The 22444-nt window shown below is 47.3% G+C and overlaps 1 protein-coding gene across 2 annotated transcripts in view; it reads left to right on the top strand.

Moving 5' to 3' along the window:
• Positions 1 to 22444, top strand: part of GSG1L (GSG1 like) — a 272892-nt gene that overhangs the window by 5985 nt on the left and 244463 nt on the right. The window lies entirely within an intron of this gene.

Below are 22444 nucleotides of genomic sequence, written 5' to 3'. Positions count from 1 at the left end.
GAGTGGAGCTGCCCCTGGGGGAGTCCACGGTGCCCCGCCCCCCAACCTGTTCTGACCTCAGTTTACATGAATTGCCGCCCTTCCCTTCTAGGAGCTCAGGCCTCCAAACCTCAGTTTGGACGCCTGGTCCATTGGTCCATCCTGCCAGCCGGTCAATCAGAACCCAGTGCGTCCCACCTCGCCCTGCAGCTCCCCCTGCTCCTGGCTTTGACTTCATGGTCTGTTTCTCCACCCAGTGGCCGGAGGGTTCCCTGTTCCATTTGAGGTGGATCACCCCCGTTCCCCACTCCGGACCCTTCCTCACTCAGTCACAGTCGAATGCCTTCCAAGGACTGCTGGGAAGTCTGCAGTCTTCCCTGCTGCCTCCTGCCCTTCCTCACTCCTCTGCACCCCCACAGTCACTCTTCTCCAGCCACACCGGCCTCCTTACTGGCTCTTCGACAGGCCGAGGCTTTGGTACTCGCTGTTCCTTGCCTCCAGGAACTCTTCCACAAGACAACCCCGTGCAAGTCTCTGCTCAAATGTCCTCCTGTTTGTGAGGCCTTCCTGGACCACCCCACTGAAATTAGCCACCTTGCCGCCCGCTGGCACTCCCCTGCACCCCTGATGTCCCCACTGCTCTGATCAAGGTCATACCCACTGCGTATCACACTGGCTTCTCTCTATCATCCATCTCCCTGCTGGGACGCTGGCTCCCTGAGGACAAGCCTTGTCCCGGTCACACTGTGCTGCCCCCAGAGCCTAGATAAGCTGGCACTTCAATGCCGTAGGACTCAGCGTGGCAGCTCGTCCAGGCTCTGGGAGGCAGCACCATGTGACAGGGACCAAGTCTTTTTTTTTTAAAAATATATATTTTTTATTATACTTTAAGTTCCAGGGTACATGTGCACAATGTGCAGGTTTGTTACATATGTATACATGTGCCATGTTGGTGTGCTGCACCCATTAACTCGTCATTTACATTAGGTATATCTCCTAATGCTATCCCTCACCCCTCCCCCCACCCCACAACAGGCCCCGGTGTGTGATGTTCCCCTTCCTGTGTCCACGTGTTCTCATTGTTCAGTTCCCACCTATGAGTGAGAACATATGGTGTTTGGTTTTTTGTCCTTGCAATAGTTTGCTGAGAATGATGGTTTCCAGCTTCATCCATGTCCCTACAAAAGACATGAACTCATCATTTTTTATGGCTGCATAGTATTCCATGGCGTATATGTGCCACATTTTCTTAATCCAGTCTATCACTGTTAGACATTTGGGTTGGTTCCAAGTCTTTGCTATTGTGAGTAGGTCCACAATAAACATGCGTGTGCATGTGTCTTTATAGCAGGGACTAAGTTTTCAGGAGGGACTCAGGGAACACCTGTGGAATGTACTGGGGCTCTGGGGACTTCCCAGGGCTTCTGTGGGCAGCGAGAGGCCGGGGCTGTCTACTCCGTGCCTGTCATTCCCGTGGACTTGTCAGATGTTCTTCTTTCTTCCCTGTTCCCTCTCTTGGTTTATTTCCAAGGAGAGGTGTTTAGTGGGATCCTGTGGGGAGCTCACGGTCACTCCCCCGTGTTTAAATTCTGGGGTGCCAGACTCAGAGCTGTCTTGTGAGGATGCTGCAACCTTGGGCCTCTGCTGCCTTCAGGACGGTGCTTGTTAAGCTCTTTTGGTCTCAAGTGATGGAAACAAACTCGACCCCAGATAAGAATAAAAGGGGAATGGGCCAGGCGTGGTGGCTCATGCCTGTAATCCCAGCACTTTGGGAGGCCGAAGCGGGTGGATCACCTGAGGTCTGGAGTTCAAGACCAGCCTGGCCAACATGGTGAAACCCCATCTCTATTAAAAATACAAAAATTAGCTGGGTGGTGGCAGGCAGCTGTAGTCCCAGCTACTTGGGAGGCTGAGGCAGGAGAATTGCTTGAACCCGGAAGGCAGAGGTTGCAGTGAGCTGAGATCGCGCCACTGCACTCCAGCCTGGGGGACAGAGCAAGACTCCATCTTAAAAAAAAAAAAATAATAATAAAAGGAGGAGTTTATTAGAACAATGCTAGCTGGGCACAATGGCTCACGCCTGTAATCCCAGCACTTTGGGATCCCTTGAGGAATTCAAGACAAGCCTGGGCAACATAGCAAGACCCCCATCTCTACAAAAAAAATTAAAAATTAGATAAGTGTGGTGGTGTGTGCCTGTAAGTCCCAGCTACTCAGGAGGCTGAAGTGGGAGGATTGCTTGAACCCAGGAGTTTCAGGCTGCAGTGAGCTGTGATCGTGTCACTGTGCTCCAGCCTGGGCAACAGAGGGAGACCCTGTCTCAAAAATAAATAAAAATAAAAATAGAATAATGCTGCAGCAAAGGTGAAATCACCACCCCTCAGAGGCCAGAGCCAGGGCCACTGGGCTCCTGGAGGCTGGACCTTCCCTCGGATCCAGAGCCACCAACTAAAATCCCACAGGGGCCAGGCTGGAAACCTGAGGAAGGAGTAGGGGGCCTGCAGGGGCTGGGCAACCGCTGTGTGGTTCCAGAAGCTTTCTCACTGCAGGAGGGGGTGGCTCGTGGAGTGCCTAGTGGTCCATTTTTGTTCAAAACTCCCAGTTTTTATACGACATCTGCTGATTGTTCACATTTGGCAGCAAATCCATTTTTTTTTAAAGACATCTGATCTGCAGGCCAAAATCAAACACTTTCGAGGGGTGGGTAGACCCTTGTCCCGTCAATTTGCAACTTCTAGGCCAGAGTTTTGCTCTTGACAGGATTGAGTTCCCAGCCCCCAGTTGTTTTTCTTTTTATGTAAAAATATTTGTAATAATAATATTTTATTATTTTATTTTATTATTATTATTTTTTGAGATGGAGTCTCACTCTGTCGCCCAGGCTGGAATGCAGTGGTGCAATCTCGGCTCACTGCAACCTCCATCTCCTGGGTTTAAGCGATTCTCCTGCCTCAGCCTCCTGAGTAGCTGGGATTACAGGCGCCTGCCACTACACTGGGCTAATTTTCGTATTTTTAGTAGAGATGGAGTTTCACCATGTTGGCCAGGCTGGTCTCCAATTCCTGACCTCAGATGATCCATCTGCCGCAGCCTCCCAAAGTGTGGGTGATGTGGGTGAGATGTGGAAGAGGACTTGGCCCCAAGCTTGCCTGGAGGAGGCAGGGTCCCCTCTCAGGGGCCTTCCTTCTTCCCTGATGGTGGGGACTGGGGATGGGAGGTGATGGAGGTTGAGGAGGGTCAGAGCTTCTGGAAGCAGAGCTGGGGTGGGTATTTGGGCTGGAGCTTGGCGAGGACAGTGGCCGTGGTAGCCTTGTCCGAAGTCCTGGCCTCCCAGAGTGTGCATCAGAGATAGCCACTGGGGAGGAGGGGAGGAGGAGGGCAGGAGACACAGACATTGTGAGGAGTGGGGGGTGACAGACACAGGGCGGGTGGCACACACTGAATCTGAGAGGGATGCAGAGGGAGGCTGCGAGGGGGACCGAGGGGACCAGAGAAGGACTGATCAACAGAGAGAAAGGCAGACACATACAGAGGGAGCAAGTGAGGAGAGAGACAGAGACACAGAGACACAGAGACACAGAGAGAGATGAGAAGATGCAGAGGGAGATCGAGGCACGTGCACCGCATTGGGTGCACACCCGGACAGAGATGCAGAGAGCAGCAATGAGACAGAAACAGACAGAGACGGAGAAAGGGAGAAATATGTGGGCAGAGAAAGAGACACACGTGTGTGCACACACGCATGCATGCACAGACACACACATGTGCACGTGCACTCACGCACAGGGAGGAGGGTGCCCGAGAAGCTGGAGAGGAGAGAGGCGAGCGAGGGGAGCCCGAAATAGCCCAGGGGAGGCGGTAGCAACACACGTGGCCCTTCCCGCCTCGCCTTGCTCTTTTCCAGGAGGCCCCTAGAGGGGAAGTGACTCCTTGAGTCCTCAGCCCCGGGGGAGTGGCTGCACCCCATCCAGACGGATGGAGAAGGCCAGACCCTCCCTCATCTGACTCTGCCCTCCAGTCCCCCTCTGTCCTCCCAGTTGGCAGCAGTGGGTGGGTGCAGTGTTTGGGGGATGGGGGCTTCATTTCATCACTGACCCTCTTCATGTTGCCCAAATAATAATAATAATAATATGCTAATAACAACAACAAAAAGAAGTCTTATGTAAAGTGTGACTAGAAGAATACAAGCATCTTAGGAAAACAGTGCTATTTTCATTAGTCATTCACGCTCTAAGCAAACGTGGCATGTGGGAAGCAGCTTCTCCCTAAGTCAACTTGATTGCCTCTGTCCCCTCTGGACACATTTGTGGGGCTTCTGCTCCCCTTTGTCTACGTCTGCGTGTCCCCCCTTCTCTCTGGGCCTCTCTCCACCCTGGTTTCTCTACAAGGGATCCTTTTCTGGAAGAGGGGATGGGAGGCTGAAACCCCCACTCCTCCAGCCCCTTGGACACCACTGGCCACGCTCTCTGCCCCCCTCTGCCAGCCTTGTCCCAGGCAGCCCCACTTGGCCCGAGCCCCACCTTGAGGGAGATCTTCTGGGTGGTCCTGGAAGGGGCATAGAGGAGGAAGACCCTCTCCAGAACACAGCTGAGTGGGGTGGGGAGGCAGAAGACTTGGACACGAGTCACTGTCTCCGCTTGGCGGATCTCTCCACATGGGGATCTCACAGGCATCTCAGATTAACATGTCCCTACCTAATCACCTATTTTCTGCCGTCCTCAGCCACGGCAGGCTGGGCTATGCCGTTGCAGCTATCTGCAGCAATCTGCAGATGTGGGAGGTTGCAGACAACCCTAGTTGACTTCTTACTCCCGTGACATATCCGTAGCACGTCAGCGGGGGGCTCTACTTCATGGTGACCTCATTGGGGACCTGGATAAAGGATGCTCCATCTCTGATTTTCCATGGCTGTCGAGGCAGGAAAGGGTATGAGTCCTTGCCTAGAAGCGGCACGTACCATCCTACTTGCATCTCATTGGTCAAAGCAAATCACATGGCCATGTCCATCTTTTCAAGGACTGGAGAATTTCAGTCCTACCATGTGCTTAGAGAGCAGAGACCTGGGGCCGGCAGGGTGGCACATATCTGTAATCCCAGCACTTTTGGAGGCTGAGGTGGGAGGATTGTTTGAGGCCAGGAGTTTGAGACCAGCCTGGGCAACATAGCAAGACCCAATTTCTAAAAAAAATTTTTTTAATTAAAAAAAAAAAAGAAAGTAGAAACCAGAGAACATTGATGACAGGTCGAACATTGGTGGCACAGATGACTCCTCCACACCCCACTCCTGCCCCTTTCTTAGCCCCATCTCAACAAAAGACAGCTCCATCTTTCCAATTTCTCAGGCAAAAGACCTTGGAGTCGTCTTTGACTCCTTTCTCTCTCTCCTCACAGACACAAACACACACTCATCCTCACACAGCTCATTTAATCTATCGGCAAATCCTGCTAACTCTTTTCCCAAACACATCCAGAGTCCCACCATTTCTCCCCGTCTCCTCCGCCCCCTCTGGTCTGAGCCTGCACCATCTCTGGCCTGGATGACTCCAGCATCCCACTCACTGGTCATCCTGCTTCTGTTTGTCCCCCACCGTGCTGAGCAATCCTACTGCATACTGCTAGAGTCCCTTTGCTCAGACCCTCCAGTGGCTTCCATGTCATTCCCGGTAAAGCCAATGTCCTCCTGGTAGCTACAAGACCCGCCATCACCTGCCCCATTACTCTCTGCCCCATCTCCCATGATGCTCTTCCTCGCTGTCTATGCTGCAGCCCCACTGTCATCTTGCACACACACCTCCAGGCATGCTCCTGTCCTAGGGCCTTTGCACGTGCAGCTCCCTTAGCCTGAAACTCTTTCTCCAGATTTCCACCCCATCACTTCCCTCAAATGTTCCTTGTGAATGAGGTCTTCCTTGGCCACCCTATTTAAAGTTGCAGTCACCTCCCCACCTTATTCCACTACGCAGCTTGTTTTTTTTTTTTTTTTTTTTTGTAACACTTCTCCCTACCTGACATGCTGCCCAATTGCTCGATCTACCTCAACGCCTCAGTGATGTGCAACCCACGCTTTTGAAAATCACTGTCTGAAAATCAACTCTTTGTTTTATGAACAAGGAAATGCAAGTCTCTGCAGGGAAAGACCCTTTTCTAAACCATCCCCTAGTCACCAGCAGAACTGGCACCAGAATCTGAGCCCTGCTTTCTAGTTGCTGATCTTTGTCTGTCCCTTAAGGTTCTGCTAGACCTTGACCTTCAGTTTTCTGACTTATGCCCTGTTCGTCAGAATAGCTGTTATATAAAAAATGCCCACTCCAACCAAAAGCCAAATTTCCTGGGACTGGTAGGTAATGAACACTTGTAGACTCAGAAGGAGAGTCTACAAATTCTCATTCCTTCTTTCATTCATTTTCATGAACACCTACTATGTGCTAGGCTTTGTCTAGGTTCAGGGGACTATAGCAGGAAACAAGACGAATGAGGGTTTTAGTTTCATGGAGCTTCCATTTCAGAGAAGGAAGACAGACAACAGGAGGTGGTTTCTTCATTTGTGCATGTAACCTAAATTTATTAAGCCCTTACTAAGGCCATTGTGGATTCAGCGGAGGACAAAGCAGACAGTCCTTATCTTCATGGAGCTTGCATTCTGGAGGGGACAGACAATGAGAACAGATACATTGGTGATGGCGGCTTATATGGCACCAGTTGCAGACCAGAAATGACCCCTGGAACTCAGGGGATCAGGAAGCAGTTGGGCTCCCCTGAGCTGGTGAAGGCTAATAGGCTGTTGACTGCATAAGCCATAACCTCTTTGGACTTTTGAAGCCTGCTTTACATTTTTTCTCTAATGGTGATGGAGTAGAATTTTGAGACCCAAGGTCATCTTTCCAAAAGGCACCAAACCCTTACCTGCTGGCCAAGTTGTTCCGACCCTTGAAGTATTTTCCAGGATACCTATTTCTATCTTTAAAGATCTGTCCTCCTAGCTGGGTGCAGTGGCTCATGCCTCCAATCCCGGCCCTTCTGGAGGCTGAGACAAGAGGATTGCTTGAGGTGAGGAGTTCAAGGCCAACGTAGCAAGACCCCATCTCTACAAAAAACATTAGCCAGGCGTGGTGGTGTGTGCCTGTAGTCCTAGCTACTGAGGAGGCTGAGATGGGAGGATCGCTTGAGCCCAGGAGTTCTCAGCTGCAGTGAGTTGTGATTGCACCACTGCACTCCAGTCTGGGTGGCAGAGTAAGACCTTGACTCTTAAAACAAAACAAAACAAAAAAAGATTTGCTCTCCTTTCTAATAAGAGATCATTTGGAAGGATTTTTTGGAAATTTTCTTGTCTCCTTTGGTATTCATTCATTCATTCATTCATCACATCTATTAAGCACCTATTCTGTCCCAGGTCCTCTGCTAGGCACCAGGTTCACTAGGTGAACTTCATAAATAAGGTTCCTGCCCACAAGGAGCTTCCATTCCAGTGGAGAGAGAGAAAATGAATAAGTTAAACCGTAGATAAATCAATAATTTCATATAGAGATGTAGTGCTTGAATTCCATGAAACAGAGTCATGAGGTAGCTCTTGCAGGTGGAGTTTTGGATATGGTGTTGGGGAGACTTCTTTGACAAGGTGACATCTGAACTGAGGCCTGAACAACTGTAAGAGGGCAGCCATAGAGTTCTTGGGGGGAGTAGAGGGGAGCATTCTAAGCAGAATGTTAGTCCTTGCTGATTGATCACTTTAGTTTTCCACTTCTTCTTCTTCTTTTTTTTTTTTTTTTTTTGAGACAGGGTCTCACTTTGTTGCTCAGGCTGGAGTGCAGTGGTGCAATCACAGCTCACTGAAGTCTTGACCTTTCAGGCTTAGGTGATCCTCCCATCTCAGCCTTCCAAGTAGCTGGGACTACAGGCATGTGTCACCATGCCCACCTAATTAAAAAAATTTTTTTTTAGAGGTGGGGTCTTGCTATGTTGCTCAGGCTGGTTTTGAACTTCTGGGCTCAAGTGATCCTCCCGCCTTGGCCTCCCAAAGTGTTGGGCTTACAGGCATGAGCTACCACACAGCCCAGTTTTCTACTTCTTAAGTCAATTTTTAGTGAGTTGTCTTTTCTCAGAAAATAGTTTCTTCATAAGAGTTGCAAATGTATTTGCATAAAATTTAGCATAGTATTTTGGCTATTTAGCATAGTATTCCTTTTAAAAGGAATTAAAAGGAATTTTGAAAGGAATTTAAAAGGATTTAAAGAAAAAGCCTCTCTTTGATGAGTTTCCTTTTCTCATTCCTGCTCCTGTGTATGTTGTGATTTTTCTTCTCTTTCTAATGGTTTTGTCTTGCTCAAGTCTACCAGTGGTGATGTGGGCCCTGTAAAAATTGCTTTCCAGACCTCCAGAGAGAGCCGACAGGCTTGAAACCTTTACATAGGATCTATACTGAGACTGCGCATCCTCAGGCCCCAGGCCTGATTTGTTCTACCCTTCTCCCTTTTTTTCTCCAGCCCAGGTCTTGCCAGCTTAGCTGTTTTATTGCCCCCTCCTCCATCTTTTTAAAAAAAGCCTCATTACTCTTGTATTTATTGATTCTGTTTTTTAAAAATTTTCTGATACATCCTAGTTTTCTTTAGTCTGACTTTTCTGAGGTTTGTTAATGTTTGCAAGTTTTTACATTGAAAACTTTGTTTTTTCATAGTTAAAAAATTATGAATGCATTTAATGCTATAAGTTTGCCTCTGAGCACCACTTTAGCCATATCCTAGGAGTGCAGTGCTTTAAAATGTGGTGCTTTCTTTCAGATGATTTTCTAAAAATTATGCCATGACAATTTTGTTTCTAAAAGTTCAGAAATTTTGATTTTGTTACTTCATTGATCCAAGAATAATTTAGTAGAACATTAAAAATTTCCCAGTATAGGCCAGGTGCAGTGGCTTATGCCTGTAATCCCAGCACTTTGGGAGGCTGAGGTGAGAAGATCACTTGAAACCAGGAGTTAGAGACCAGACTGGGCAACATAGTGAGACTCTCTCTATTAAAAAAAATCCCAGTGCCTTGTCTTATTTGCTTAATTTTTTGTCATTAATTTATAATTTAATGAATGATAGAGAAAGTAGCCTATGCAATTTCTGCCTTTTTTTCATAAATGTTTTATTTGAAAAAGCAGGTATATTCCCTGTGTGCAGTTTAAAGCAGTTTTATAGATAGTATTATTTAAGGGCTTTATATTGTTATATATATATTTTTGAGACAGAGTCTTGCTCTGTCATCCAGGCTGGGGTGCAGTGACGCCATCATGGCTCACTGCAGCTTCAACTTCCTGGGTTCAAGTGATCCTTCCATCTCAGCCTCCTGAGTAGCTGGGACTAAAGGTGCATGCCACCACATCTGGCTAATTAAATTTTTTTTTTTTTTTTGTAGAGATGAGGTCTTACTATGTTGCCCAGGCTGGTCTCAAACTATTGGCCTCAAGCAATCTTCCCACCTCAGCCTCCCAAAGTGCTAGGATTACAAGTGTGAGCCACTGCACCCGGCCTCTAAATTGTCATTTATTTATCTTTACTCTCTTTATCTGCCAAAAGCTGGATGAGGTAGGTTAATCTCTTTCTCTTCAATAGGATCCTTCCCATTTTTACTTGAATTTCTGATAGTTTTTGTTTTCATAAAAAAGTTTGAGTCTATGTTATTCATCACAAGAAGATTCTTGACAGTTATATTTTCATTGTGGAATTGTGGATTTTATCTTTTGTCAAGATAAAATGGCTATTTTCCCCCAGTGAATGCTTTTTACTTTGCTCCTATTTTTTCATATTTTAATATTGCTATCCCTGCTTTCTTTCATTTGTATTCCCTTGATATATCTCTTACTAGACTTTTTATTTTAACTTTTCCATGTCTTTTTGTTAGGTGAATATCTGGTAAGAACATAGAGTTAGCTTTATTTTGGTACAACCCGAGAGTCTTAAACAAATACTATTTATTTCTATAACAAATACACTTGGTCTCAATTTTTTCACTTCTTTCTTTTTGTTGAATGTTTCCAATTTTTAGTTTTTTAAAAATCTTTTACTATATAGATTAGGTTTTGCTTCTTTTTTCTTTACTAATAATTTAAAAAGCATACATACTGATGTTAATTCTGTTTTTAATACTTGGACTTCCATTTTTGTTATAAATATGAAGAACAAAAGAGCATATATTGCATATTTCCTGGTAGGATGAGAAAATTAGTTGGTCTTGAATTCTGTTTTTTATTCATACGTGTCACAATCATTGCAACTTAATTCCATGCTTAACTGGTTTCACGGCTAATTGCAAGTCCCTTTCGTAAACTTTCCCCGTTTTTATTCATATGGGTGCTGGTTGGCTTTGAACGCTAGATATGATGGTCTATGGGCTGGTCACCATCTACGTGCTGGGTCCCATGATGGAAGCTGGATTCAGTGAAGAGGATGACTAGGTTCCTGTTCTCATGGAACTTCCAGTCGTGTGTTTGTGCTCATGTGCATGTGTGTGCGTGCGTGCATGATACACAAAGAAGCAAACTTTTCCCTCTCTGAGCAGGTGGCATCTGAGTGAGACTTGAAGACTGAGAGGAAGCTGGCCACAGGTGATCAGAGGAAACCGTGTCCAGGCAGAGGACACGGCACGTGCAAAGGCTTTGCGCAGCCTTTGTGCAGGGATAGAGCAGGGTGACTTTGAGGAACAGGGACAAGCCTGATGCGCCAGAGTGCAGTGAGCCTGGGAGCCAGGGAGCGGTGATGTGGGAGTGGAAACGGAGACGGCCACAAAGACTGGATTTCGGGCCGGGCTTGATGGCTCAAGCCTGTAATCCCAGCACTTTGGGAGGCCAAGCCAGGCGGATCATGAGGTCAGGAGATCAAGACCATCCTGGCTAACACGGTGAAACCCCCATCTCTACTAAAAATACAAAATATTAGCCAGGCATGGTGGTGGGCGCCTGTAGTCCCAGCTATTCGGGAGGCTGAGGCAGGAGAATTGCTTGAACCCGGGAGGCAGAGCTTGCAGTGAGCTGAGATCACACTACTGCACTCCAGCCTGGGTGACAGAACTAGACTCTGTCTCAGAAAAAAAAAAAAAGAGTGGACTTCCTCCTCAATGCATGTGGCACACTCCTTAGCGCTTGTTTTCCTAGCAATATCTCTCCACAGCCTGAGGATGTGGATAGCCCTTGTGGCTGGGCACAGACTCCACAGGTTTAAACCTTTCCCCTCAATATCCTGAGGGCAGCTCTCCATGTTTTCTGGCATCTGGTGATGAGGAAGTGATGTCTGAGGTCAGCCCCAATTTTTGTTCCTTTATGGACAACATTATTATTATTTTTCCTGAAATCCTACATGATTTTTCCCATTCATCTTCAAAATAGAGAATTTCATGATGGAATATATAAATGTTGGGTCTTTAATTTTTATTTAATTTTTATTTTTCTGGAGAAAGAGTCTTGCTCTGTCACCCAGGCTGGAGTACAATGGCGTGATCTCAGCTCACTGCAACCTCCGCCTCCCAGGTTCAAGTGATTCTCCTGCTTCAGACTCCTGAGTAGCTGGGATTACAGGCACCTGCCACCATGCCTGTCTAATTTTTGTGTTTTGAGTAGAGGTGGGGTTTCACCATGTTGCCCAGGCTGGTCTCGAACTCCTGAGCTCAGGCAATCCACCTGCCTCAGCTTCCCAAAAATGTTGGATTTTTAATTGGCCTGGTACTTGTTGAGGTCAGCTTAGGAAGACTTGATTGTATTATTATTTGAGATGGAGTTTTGTTCTTGTTGCTCAGGCTGGGGTGCAATGGTGTGGTCTTGGCTCACTGCAACTTCTCTGGCTCCTAGGCTCAAGTAATTCTCCTGCCACAGCCCCCCGAGTAGCTGAGACTACAGAAGCCGCACCACCCTGCCCAGCTAATTTTTGTATTTTTTGTAGAGACAGGGTTTCACCATGTTGCCAGGCTGGTCTTGAACTCCTGGCCTCAAGTGATCTTACTGCCTTGGCCTCCCACAGTGCTGGGATTACAGGCGTGAGCCACCGCTTCTGGCCAATACACTATTTTTTAAAGCAGCTTTAGTTTCACAACAAAATTGAGCATAGAGTATCGACACATCCCGTATCCCCCCTTTCTTCACATATGCATAGCCTCTCCCATTATCAAACATCTCCCACCAGAGTGGTACATTGGTAACAACTGATGGGCCTTCACTGGCTTGTCACTATCACCCAAAGTCCATGGTTTACATTAGGGTTCACTCATAGCGTTGCACTTTCTGTGGGCTTGGACAAATGGGTAATGACATGGACCCACCATTGTAGTATCAGACAGAGTCATTTCACCACCCCCAAAAAATCCCCGATGCTCTGCCTTTTTGTCCTTTCTTTCTCCCAAACTCCTGGCAACCATTGATCCTTTTACTGTCTGCATGGTTTTGCCTTTTCCAAAAACTGTCATAGAGTCGGAATCACACAGGATGTAGCCTTTTCAGACTAGCTTTTTCATTTAGCAATGTGCATTCATGGCCGGGCGTGGTAGCTCACGCCTGTAATCCTGGCACTTTGGGAGGCTGAGGCGGGCAGATCACCTGAGGTCAGGAGTTCGAGACCAGCCTGGCCAACATGGCAAAACCCCAACCCTACTAAAAACACAAAAAATTAGCCAGGCATGGTTGCCCACACCTGTAATCTCGGCTTCTTGGGAGGCTGAGGCAGGAGAATCACTTGAACCTGGGAGGCGGAGGTTGCAGTGAACCGAGATCGTGCCACTGCACTTCAGCCTGAGTGACAGAGGGAGACTCTGCCTCAAAAAAAAAAAAAAAAAAAAAAAAAAAATGCATTCGTTGCCTCCATGTCTTTTCATGGCTCGATAGCTTGTTTCTTTGTAGTGCTGATAATAAATGCTATCGTCTGGGTGTACTGTAGTTTATCTATTCACCTACTCAAGGGCATCTTGGTTGCTTCCAAGTTTTGGCAATTACGAATCAAGCTGCTATAAACATGTATGTGCAGCTTTTTATTTGGGTATAAGTTTTTAACGCCAACTAACTACCAAGGAGCACAATTTTTGGATAGTTTGTTAAGGGTATATTTAGTTTTGTAAGAAGCTGCCAAAATGTCTTCCTTCCTTCTTTCCTTCTTTCCTTCTTTCTTTCTTTCCCAGGCTGGTCTCAAATTCCTGGGCTCGAGCCATCCTCCTGCTTTGGCCTCCCAAAGTGCTGGGATTACAGATGTGTGCCACCATGCCTGGCTAATTTGTGTGACTTTAGTAGAGATGGGGTTGTACCATATTGTCCAGGCTGGTCTGGAACTCCTGAGCTCAGGCAATCCACCTGCCTTGACCTCCCAAAAATGTTGGGTTTTTAATTGGCCTGGTATCTGTTGAGGTCAGCTTAGGGAGACTTGATTGTATTATCATCATTTTTGTTATTTAATACAGTTTTTTTTTTTTTTCAGACAGGATCTTACTCTTTTGCCCAGGCTGGAGTGCAATGGCACAATCATGGCTCACTGCAGCCTTGACTTCCTGGGCTTAAGCGATCCTCCCATCTCAGCCTCCTGAGTAGCTGGGACTACAGGCATGTGCCACCATGCCCTGCTAATTTATGTATTTTTTATAGAGATGGGGTCTCACCATGTTGCCCAGGCTGGTCTCAAACTCCTGGGCTCAGGCAATCCTTCTGTTTCGGCCTCCCAAAGTGCTGGGATTACAGGCGTGTGCCACCACACCCGGCCCAAACCGTCTTTCAAAGTGGCTGTACCATTTTTCATTCCTCCGGCACTGAGTGAGAGCTCCTGTTGCTCCACATGCTTGCCAGCATTTGATGTTGTCAGTGTTCTGGGTACACTTTTACATTTTAAGTGTATTTTTCTCTTATTCCAGTTCCTACTATTTCATACCATCCATCCAGGCTATCCATGCAGGCTACCCATCTTCAGGGACACCACTTATTTATGGAATTGCTTTCTGTCCTCTGACCTCTATGTCTCTCGTTTTCTCTGTCATAATTTTGATGTTCCTTTTGTCTCCTTCTTTTGTATTCCAAAATAGTTTAGAAAGTTCGTCCTCCAGCTGTTGGTATCTCTGAATGTTTGAGAGAGGACTCCGAGCCTCAAACCCTTTATAGTTTTCTATGCTCGTGATCAAAGCTCTGCTAGACCAGCTTTGAGGATGCCTTTGCCTGGCCTGAGAGATCTCATCCTTGCTTTCCACCCACTGGGCTCCAGCCTGGCTTCTGTTTCATCTTTTAAAGGATGGCAAAGGAGGCACTTTCACCAAAGCCAGAGAAGGCTCTAGGCCCTAGTTCCAGTTCCATCTCAGAAAAGACACAGAAAAGAAAGAAACATTCTCTCTGCCCCTAGTGTTGTACCTAATTATGTCCATGACTCATATCAAAATACCTCGTCTTTGGCAGGGAATTAACTTTCTGGAGCTCGGTGCCACTAACACTCTACATTGTTGATTCAATTTTCCGTAGGATTGAGTCTGCTCCTTGTGGCTTCAAATGTGTATTTTCGCTCTGCGTTTGCATTTTTAGCTCCTTTTCAGCCCGTGCTTTCCCCATTTGGCTTCCACTTCACCTAGCCTGCCTTCCTGGCAGCTCTCCTTGGCTAAATCTGTTGTCTGATCTTCCGATCTGCCAAGTCTTCGTGATAGAGTTTATATTTTCTTAGGGACGCAAACACATGCTTTCGTGAATGATTGTGTGTTTCCTCTAACAAGCACGTCTCAAGGACCTGCTTTTATTGTCTACCTTGAGTATATCCTTCCTCTTTTTCAGGTGGTAAAATTGTCCCCAGTGTCTTATTTGCAATGATTTCCCCCTTTCTTTTCTGTATGGAAAGGTCTCTTTAGGCCTACCCTTTGCTCATAAATAGAGTGAGTGGGTTCTCTTTGATACTTCTTGCCTTTCACCTGGTTGCAATGGAATCTTCCTGACATATCTTCAATGTTACTGCTAGTTGGCATGAACATTACTAAATGGATTTCTCTGTTGTCAGGATTTACTTACATTTTATGACTTTTTTTTTTTTGAGATGATTTTTTTTTGAGATGGAGTTTCGCTCTGTCGCCCAGGCTGGAGTGCAGTGGAGTGATCTCGGTTCAAGATCACTCTTGAAGCCTCCGCCCCCCGGGTTCAAGCAATTCTTCTTTCTCAGCCTCCTGAGTAGCTGGGATTATAGGCGTGCACCACCATGCCTGACTAATTTTTGTACTTTTAGTAGAGACAGGGTTTCACCATGTTGGCTAGGGTGGTCTTAAACTCCTGACCTCAAGTGATCCACCTGCACTGGCCTCCCAAAATGCTAGGATTACAGGCATGAACCACTGCGCCCAGCCCATTTTATGACTTTACTAGCTGGAGATAGGATCTCCCTCTCACCTCCTGGTGACCTGAGCATGGAAAGAAAAGCAAGACCTGCATGTTATTTGAAGGATGCTCGTAGTTCCTTTCATAACAGAAATGGCGAATGTAAAACCACAATTCCCTCCATGCACTATTCCCACGTTTCTCCACGTCTTTGCCCAGTTTTTACTCTGCAGCTCAAGATGTTGAGTGGATGGAAGCCAGGGGGATGAGCGATCCTGGAGCGATTCTCTCGGAAACTTCCAGCCATTCAACATCTGTGATGCCCAGCGAGGGCACGAGGCTGAGAGGGTAAGTGAATGCGCTTTGCATCTTGAGTTGCAAAGAGCCTAGAGACATAAATGCCAACCGGCAGTGACGCTGGTGCTATGAGAGGAAGAATCTAACTAGTGAAAAGAGAGAAGATTCAGATAACCCACCTGCTCTATTGATGAGTAAATGCCAGGCCTGGGGAGACCTGTTAGGTTTGGATAAATAGGAGGGAAGAGTGTGGTAGACCTCTTCACTGAGTTAGAATCAGAAAGTTGTGAGTAGAATTGTGGTCCACTTATTCATTCATTTACTCGTTCATTCCCTCATTCATTCCACGACTACTACTAAGCTCTGGATGTACATTAGAATTATATCAGGCACTCCATCCTGATATAGTATCTTTTTTTTTTTTCTTTTTGAGAGAGGGTCTCACTTTGTCACCCAGGCTGGAGTGCAGTGGTGTGATCGCAGCTCACTACAACCTTGATCTCCTGGGCTCAAGCAATCCTCCTGCCTCAGCCCTTCAAGTAGCTCGGGACTACAGGCATGTACCACCACACCCAGCTAATGTTTGTATTTTTTGTAGAGATGGGGTTTCACTCTGTTGCCCAGGCTGGTCTCAAACTCCTGAGCACCAGGGATCCACCTACCTCAGCCTCCCAAAGTGCTAGGATTACAAGTGTGAGCCACCACACCCAGCCTCTGATACAGTATTTTTATCCTGATAGCTATCAGGGATCAAAGAGGATACATTGGGTCTTTGTCCTCTGAGGAATTCTTCCATTGCTACCTCCGTGTGATCTTAAGAAAATGGTTCAACCTAACAGTGCTTCATTTTACCCATCAATGAAATGGACATAAAAACCAAACATCTTAGGGGTTGATGTGAGATTGAGAGGACACAGAGATGCGGTCCCCACCCTAGCACTTGGCACAGGCTCAGTGCACAGCACACATTTGCCACTGTGGGGTCTTAATAAGGCCCTCGAAACGCAGAGAGATGGTCTGGGATGGGGATACTGGATGGAAAAGGAGCGTCTGGCTGAATCTGAACTGATTCTAGGAGGTCCCTGGCAGCCAGTCAGCACTACCTTGCCTGGGGCGGGCATGTGGGGCTCCAGAGCCACCTGCAAGTTCCCCTACCTGCCTGCAGGCCCAGAGGGCCCAGAGCCCAGTGGAAGGAAGGCTCTCAGCTTGGGGGCTCTGAGAGCATCTTCATGTCCTGCGGGTCTCTTCTTAGGTTGCTGGAAGGGCATCCGTCCTTGACATTTCATTCATTCATTCATTGATTAGACTTTTTTTGAGTGCATACTGTATGCCAGGCACCGTTTTTTTCTATTATTATTATTATTGATATTGAGAATACAGTGGTGAACAAGATGGGGTCTCTACTCTTCCGAATTCGTAATTAATTCTGGGGGAGGATGTGGTGAGGCAACAGATAAGCAAATAAGATGGTTTTAGAGCATGAGAATTACAATGAAAGAAAGAAAAGAGAAGTGATGGGATGGAGAGTGATTGAGAAGAGGGAGGCCTCTGGGGAGGTGACATTTCTCTTAAGAATGGAATGTCAAAAAGGAGCCTCCCTGTGGAGATCTGGAGAAAGAGCCTCAGATGGAGGCAATTGCAAGTGAAAAGGCCCTGGGGTGGGAGAGGGACCTGAAGGGAGGCGTGAATGGCTGGAGTCCAGTTAGGAGGTGACTGCAGCGGTCCATGAAGGAGATGATGGCAGGCTGGGCCATGGTGATGGGTGTGAAGGGTGACGGGCTTAGCCATTGTTTTGCAGGAAGAAAGGACAGGACTATGATGAGGCCAGCGGGGGAAGGAGAGGAGTCAGGGGTCTCCCTTAGGGTTTTGTCTCCAGAAGCTGGTGGGTGATGCCATTTACTGAGATGGAGGAAAACAAGGGAGGGGGGCGGGGACAGGTTTAGGGAGAAAATCAGGAATTTTGTTTTTGGACATATGAAGGTATAAATACTCATGTTGACTTCTGATCTGCTGCTGACCAGGGAAAGAAGCCCAAACTGTTGTGTGTGTGTGTTTATATGTGTGTGTGTGCATATGCCTGTGTGCGTATGTGTGCATGTGTATCTGTGTGTGTATGTGAATGTGTATGTGTGGGTGTGCGCACATGTGTGGGGATGTGCGTTTGTGTGTGGAGGTGTGTGTGTGCATGTGTGTGTGCATGTGCATCTGTGCGCATGTGTGCAGCTGTGTGTGTGTCTGTGTGTGTATGTGTGAGTGTGTGTGCATGTGTGAGTGTATGTGTGTGCATGTGTGAGAATGTGCGTGTGTGTGGAGGTGTGTGTGCGCATGTGTGTGTGCATGTGCATCTGTGCGTATGTGTGCAGCTGTGTGTGTGTCTGTGTGTGTACGTGAATGTGTATGTGTGAGTGTGTGCATGTGTGGGGATGTGCATGTGTGTGCACAGGCATGTGTAGTGCGTGTGCATGTGTGCATACGTGTGTGCATGTGCGTGTGAGTGTGCATGTGTGTGCATGCATGTACATGTCTGCCTGTGTGTGTGTGCATGTGTGGGTATGTTCATGTGTACACATGTGCACACATATGTGTGCATGCCTGTGAGTGTATGTGTGAATGAGTATGTGTGGATGTGTTCTGCTGAGGGATTCTCAACTTTGGCCCTGTTAACATTTTGTACCAGATCATTCCTTGCTGTGGGGGTGGAGGGCCAATCCTGTGCATTGCAGAGTTTTTAGAAGTCTCCATGGCTCCTACCAACTAGATGCCAGTGGCACCCATGAATGTCTCCAGCCATTGCCAAATATCTCTTGGGAGGCAAAATTGCTCCTGGTTGGGAACTAACATGAAACCTTCATGGGGCATTTCCCACGTCATAGGGTAGAATGGAAAATACACAGCATGGGTGCCAGCACTGCCCCCTTCCTTCCCCATGGTTGACATCCTTAACTGATCACATTGTTTTTTTTCTACAAATCTCAGATGCTCCTCAGAATCCTTCCTAACACAGGTGACCAGTAGCCATTATCAATGACTAGGATTGGCATTTAGATGAAACCCACTTATTCTCTCTTTTCTAAGATTAGAAAAAGATCCCAGGATGATCTCTGCAGCCCCCCACACCGATTTGCAGTCAAATCCTAGACAGCAACCTTTGCACATCTGTGCTTCAGTATCCCTATACGTAAATGAAAACAACCTGAATTGCTCTCTGTGGATCCGACAGAGCCTTAAGTGGGAGGATCAATGAGATAATCTCAATAACTCAATTTGAGTTTTTGAAGGTGGGCAGAATGTAACAGAAATGTGCAGCGGGATCATTATCTCAAGGGATGCCATGAAGGTGAATCTGTAAATAATTAGAAAACATTTAGCTGGTATAACGTGCCGGGTTTAATCATGGCATAATGAAAAAGGCAGGCTCTCAGAAGCGGGCGGGCAGATTGGAAGGCCCTGCAGTCCGCTCTCTCTGGGTATCGCCAGGAGGACGGATGGTGATGCTTGAGGTCACGGTAATCTGTGTGTGATGTTTTGTTCGGGCTCAGGGTAACCATGGAGACAGACTCCCCCACCCCTTCTCTCTGTAGCACCAATTCCGCACTCCTGTGCATATGTATACACTGCACATGCACGTCCCCACTTCCCTCCACCCCAGCTCCTTCTCACATGGAAAGGAGGGAGGATTCAGGGAAGACCCTCCAGAGGGGCAGCCTCAAGGCCGCTGGACTCTGGGGTTGTGGATTCAGATCCTGCCTCTTCCACTTCCTGAGCGTGATCCTGGATATGTCACATAGCCTCTGGGAGCCTCAGTTGCTTAATCTGTAAAATGAACTTAAAGTACTTTTTCCCCAGCAGAGTTATTTGGGGGGGATCAAATTCTAGGCTGGATGCAGTAGTGCATGCTTGTGGTTCCAGCTACTTGGGAGGCTGAGGTGGGAGGATCACTTGAGCCCAGGAGTTAGAGACCAGCCTGGGCAACAGAGCAAGATCCTGTCTCTAAAACAAAACACAACAACAAAACAAAATTTATCAGCAGTGAGGAATTCTCTGGATGTGGAACTGCAAGTTATTTAATTGCTCCGTGCCTTAGCTCCTCATCTGTAAGGTGGGATAATAATTGTACCTACGGCAGAGAGATCTGAAGCGCATGGTGAGTAGCTCTCCTTGGTGCTGATGAGATTACATTTAATCCATGACCTACAGGAGGGACTGGGGCCCTTGGATCCAACATGTAGATATCAGGCAGTCATGGGAGGGCTTAGTGTTCAGAGAGGTGGGGAGAGGCTGGAGGCGGCTGCATCCCAAGAGGGGAAATATTAGATGGAAAAATGTACCTTGTGATACTCAGGTCCAAAGAGGGAACAAACAGGATCTAATGGGTGAGTCCAGCAACATGTGAGAGACTCCATGGGACTTTGGTCCATTGCAATTTGATAGAAGAATAAGGATTGGCTCATAGTAAAGATACATGTGGGTTTTTATATTATTATTATTACATTGTTGCTGCTGCTATTGTTGTTATTGTTATTTTGTATCAACAGTGAAAAGTGGTTTCCCCAAACCAGAACATGACCTAGAGTTACATCAATAGAAATATTATATATAGCATGAGGGAGGTGGTCTGTCTCTTCTCTGCCCTAGTAGGGGGCCACCTGAAGCATTTGTGTTTGATTCTGGGTGGCTTCCATTAAGAGGGACATTGATGAACTGGAGTGGGTCTTCTGGAGGGGAAGAAGTTTCTCCATGAGGAAACTGAGGCTGTGTTTTCTTCATCCACTAATGGCTTGTGGTTCTAAGAATTAAGAAAGATACAAAGATAAATTTGCAAGGCTTGGCGTGGTGGCTCACACCTGTGATCCCAGCACTTTGGGAGGCCGAGGCGGGTGGATCACTTGAGGCCAGGAGTTCAAAACCAGCCTGGCCCACATGGTGAAACCCCATCTCTGCTAAAAATAGAAAAATTAGCCAGGCATGGTGGCATATACCTGTAATCCCAGCTATTCAGAGGCCGAGGCACGAGAATGGCTTGAACCTGGGAGGCGGAGGTTGCCGTGAGCCGAGATCACACCACTGCACTCCAGCCTGGGCAACAGGGCAAGACTCTGCCTCAAAAAAAACCCCCAAAACCAAAACAACAACAAAAACAACAACAACAACAACCACCAAAGACAAAGTTGTCCCTGTGAAGTACACACCCTTCTGGGGAGTATAAACCAGGCATGTGACTGTCACACATGTGGGAAATGTAGTTTCCAGCTACAGAAAGAAGCATTTTAAAGAAATGCTTAAGGAAAGAAGAGACTGGGAGTGGGAGTAGCCTGGGGACATCTGGGAGCTGTGTTGAAATGCATCAGGACATCTGTAGGGAAAAGCGTCCTGATTTCTCCTACGTGACCCCAGAGTCACTATCAGAGAGAGACAGTGATGGAGAGGCCCTTATAGAAACAAGCTCAGCTCAAAGCAGAACTGGCTGCTTGGCTGCTATCTGGGTGGGTCTCCCAGAAGACGACCCTAAAACTAGGATTTGAGAATTTGCATTTGAGCAGTTGATTTGGGAAGGGATTCCAGGAAGTCCTGGTGAAGGCGGGGACAGAGAGCTGGGAAAGGAGAGGCAGCCGAAGCAGTGTCCTGGGGCAACGTGGAATCCCAGTGGAGGGCCCTGGGAGACTGTGAGGAGCGTGCCTGAGTTGTCCCCCAGACCAGGGAGGGAACTGGAGTCTTTCTCCACTAACTCCCATCTACCACTGGTTGAAGGCATCATTAACTTTCAGTCAGCCCTGGGTGCTGTGTGGGCACATACCAGGGCATGAGAAAGCTCTGACAGAGGGAGTCGTAGGAACTTGCAGTGAGGAACCTGTGGCCTTTAGGGGACTGGCAAGCACTGGGGGCCTCGGGCGGCTTCGGGAGGTGGTAGTGAGTTTCCTGACACAGGGTTATATAAGCGGTGCCTGCCTGCGTGACCACGTGGTAGGGAGCCAGGCGAGTCTACTCTGGGGACAGAGAATCTTTAAACCATTTTGTACGTGTTGCCCACTTGAGAGATGATGTAATCCCAGGCCTTGTCATCCCACGGATGATTTGGGGAGTTTGCGTGTGGGTGGATGTGGGGGAAGAATAACTTTTTTCAAGCTGTTTTTTTCCCCTCCTAAACCACCCACTCCTGCCTCACTCTTGGGCTAATTCTAAATAAAGGGGCCCACTCAAAGGCTCAGCTTTTGGTCAGAAGGGCCCAGTTTGCTGATCCAAATGAATACCACATGGATTAATGATGTTTTCCTGAGGGACTGGGGTCTGGAAGCAGTGAAGTGGCCCCGTAAGCTGGGAGAACCGCTGTCATCCCTGCTTTGTCCTTTATGAGCTGTGGAACGTCAGACGGGTCACTCTCCCTGGGGTAGTAGGAGCTCAGACTTTCCATCTGGGCGATGAGGGGTTGTATGAGGAAATCTCTGATTCTTAAGTTGTCATTTGCAGCCTCTGGAAAACTTTGAGTAAGACTTGAAAGCAATTTATGACTTGAGCTGCTGTTAAGCTACAAAGACCCCTGTGTGGAGGTCGGGGCTATTATCATGATGGAGTACTTAAAGTAGCAAAGTGCTTCCCGATATTTTACCAATTAAACATGGTCCCGGTAAAGCCCCCACTGCCTGCTTTTGTGACGGGGCACATGTGTGCTATAAAATCAGATGGGTCTATGTGAGGGAGATGAGTAGATGGTAAATAGTAATTGTCACTAAGTCATGCTACTGAAAAGCTAGCAGTTGGGATTCCCATGAAAGAAAGATCCTCACCTATTTTATTTTAATTTAAAAGGCACTCTAAAAGCCATTTAAAGTACAAATACTTTAAAAAATACAGCTGAGGATGGGCGTGGTGGCTCACACCTGGAATCCC

The sequence above is a fragment of the Pongo abelii genome, chromosome 18 (genome assembly GCF_028885655.2).
Source record: "Pongo abelii isolate AG06213 chromosome 18, NHGRI_mPonAbe1-v2.0_pri, whole genome shotgun sequence".
NCBI lineage: Eukaryota > Metazoa > Chordata > Mammalia > Primates > Hominidae > Pongo > Pongo abelii.
This window is presented reverse-complemented; position numbering and strand designations above follow the sequence as displayed.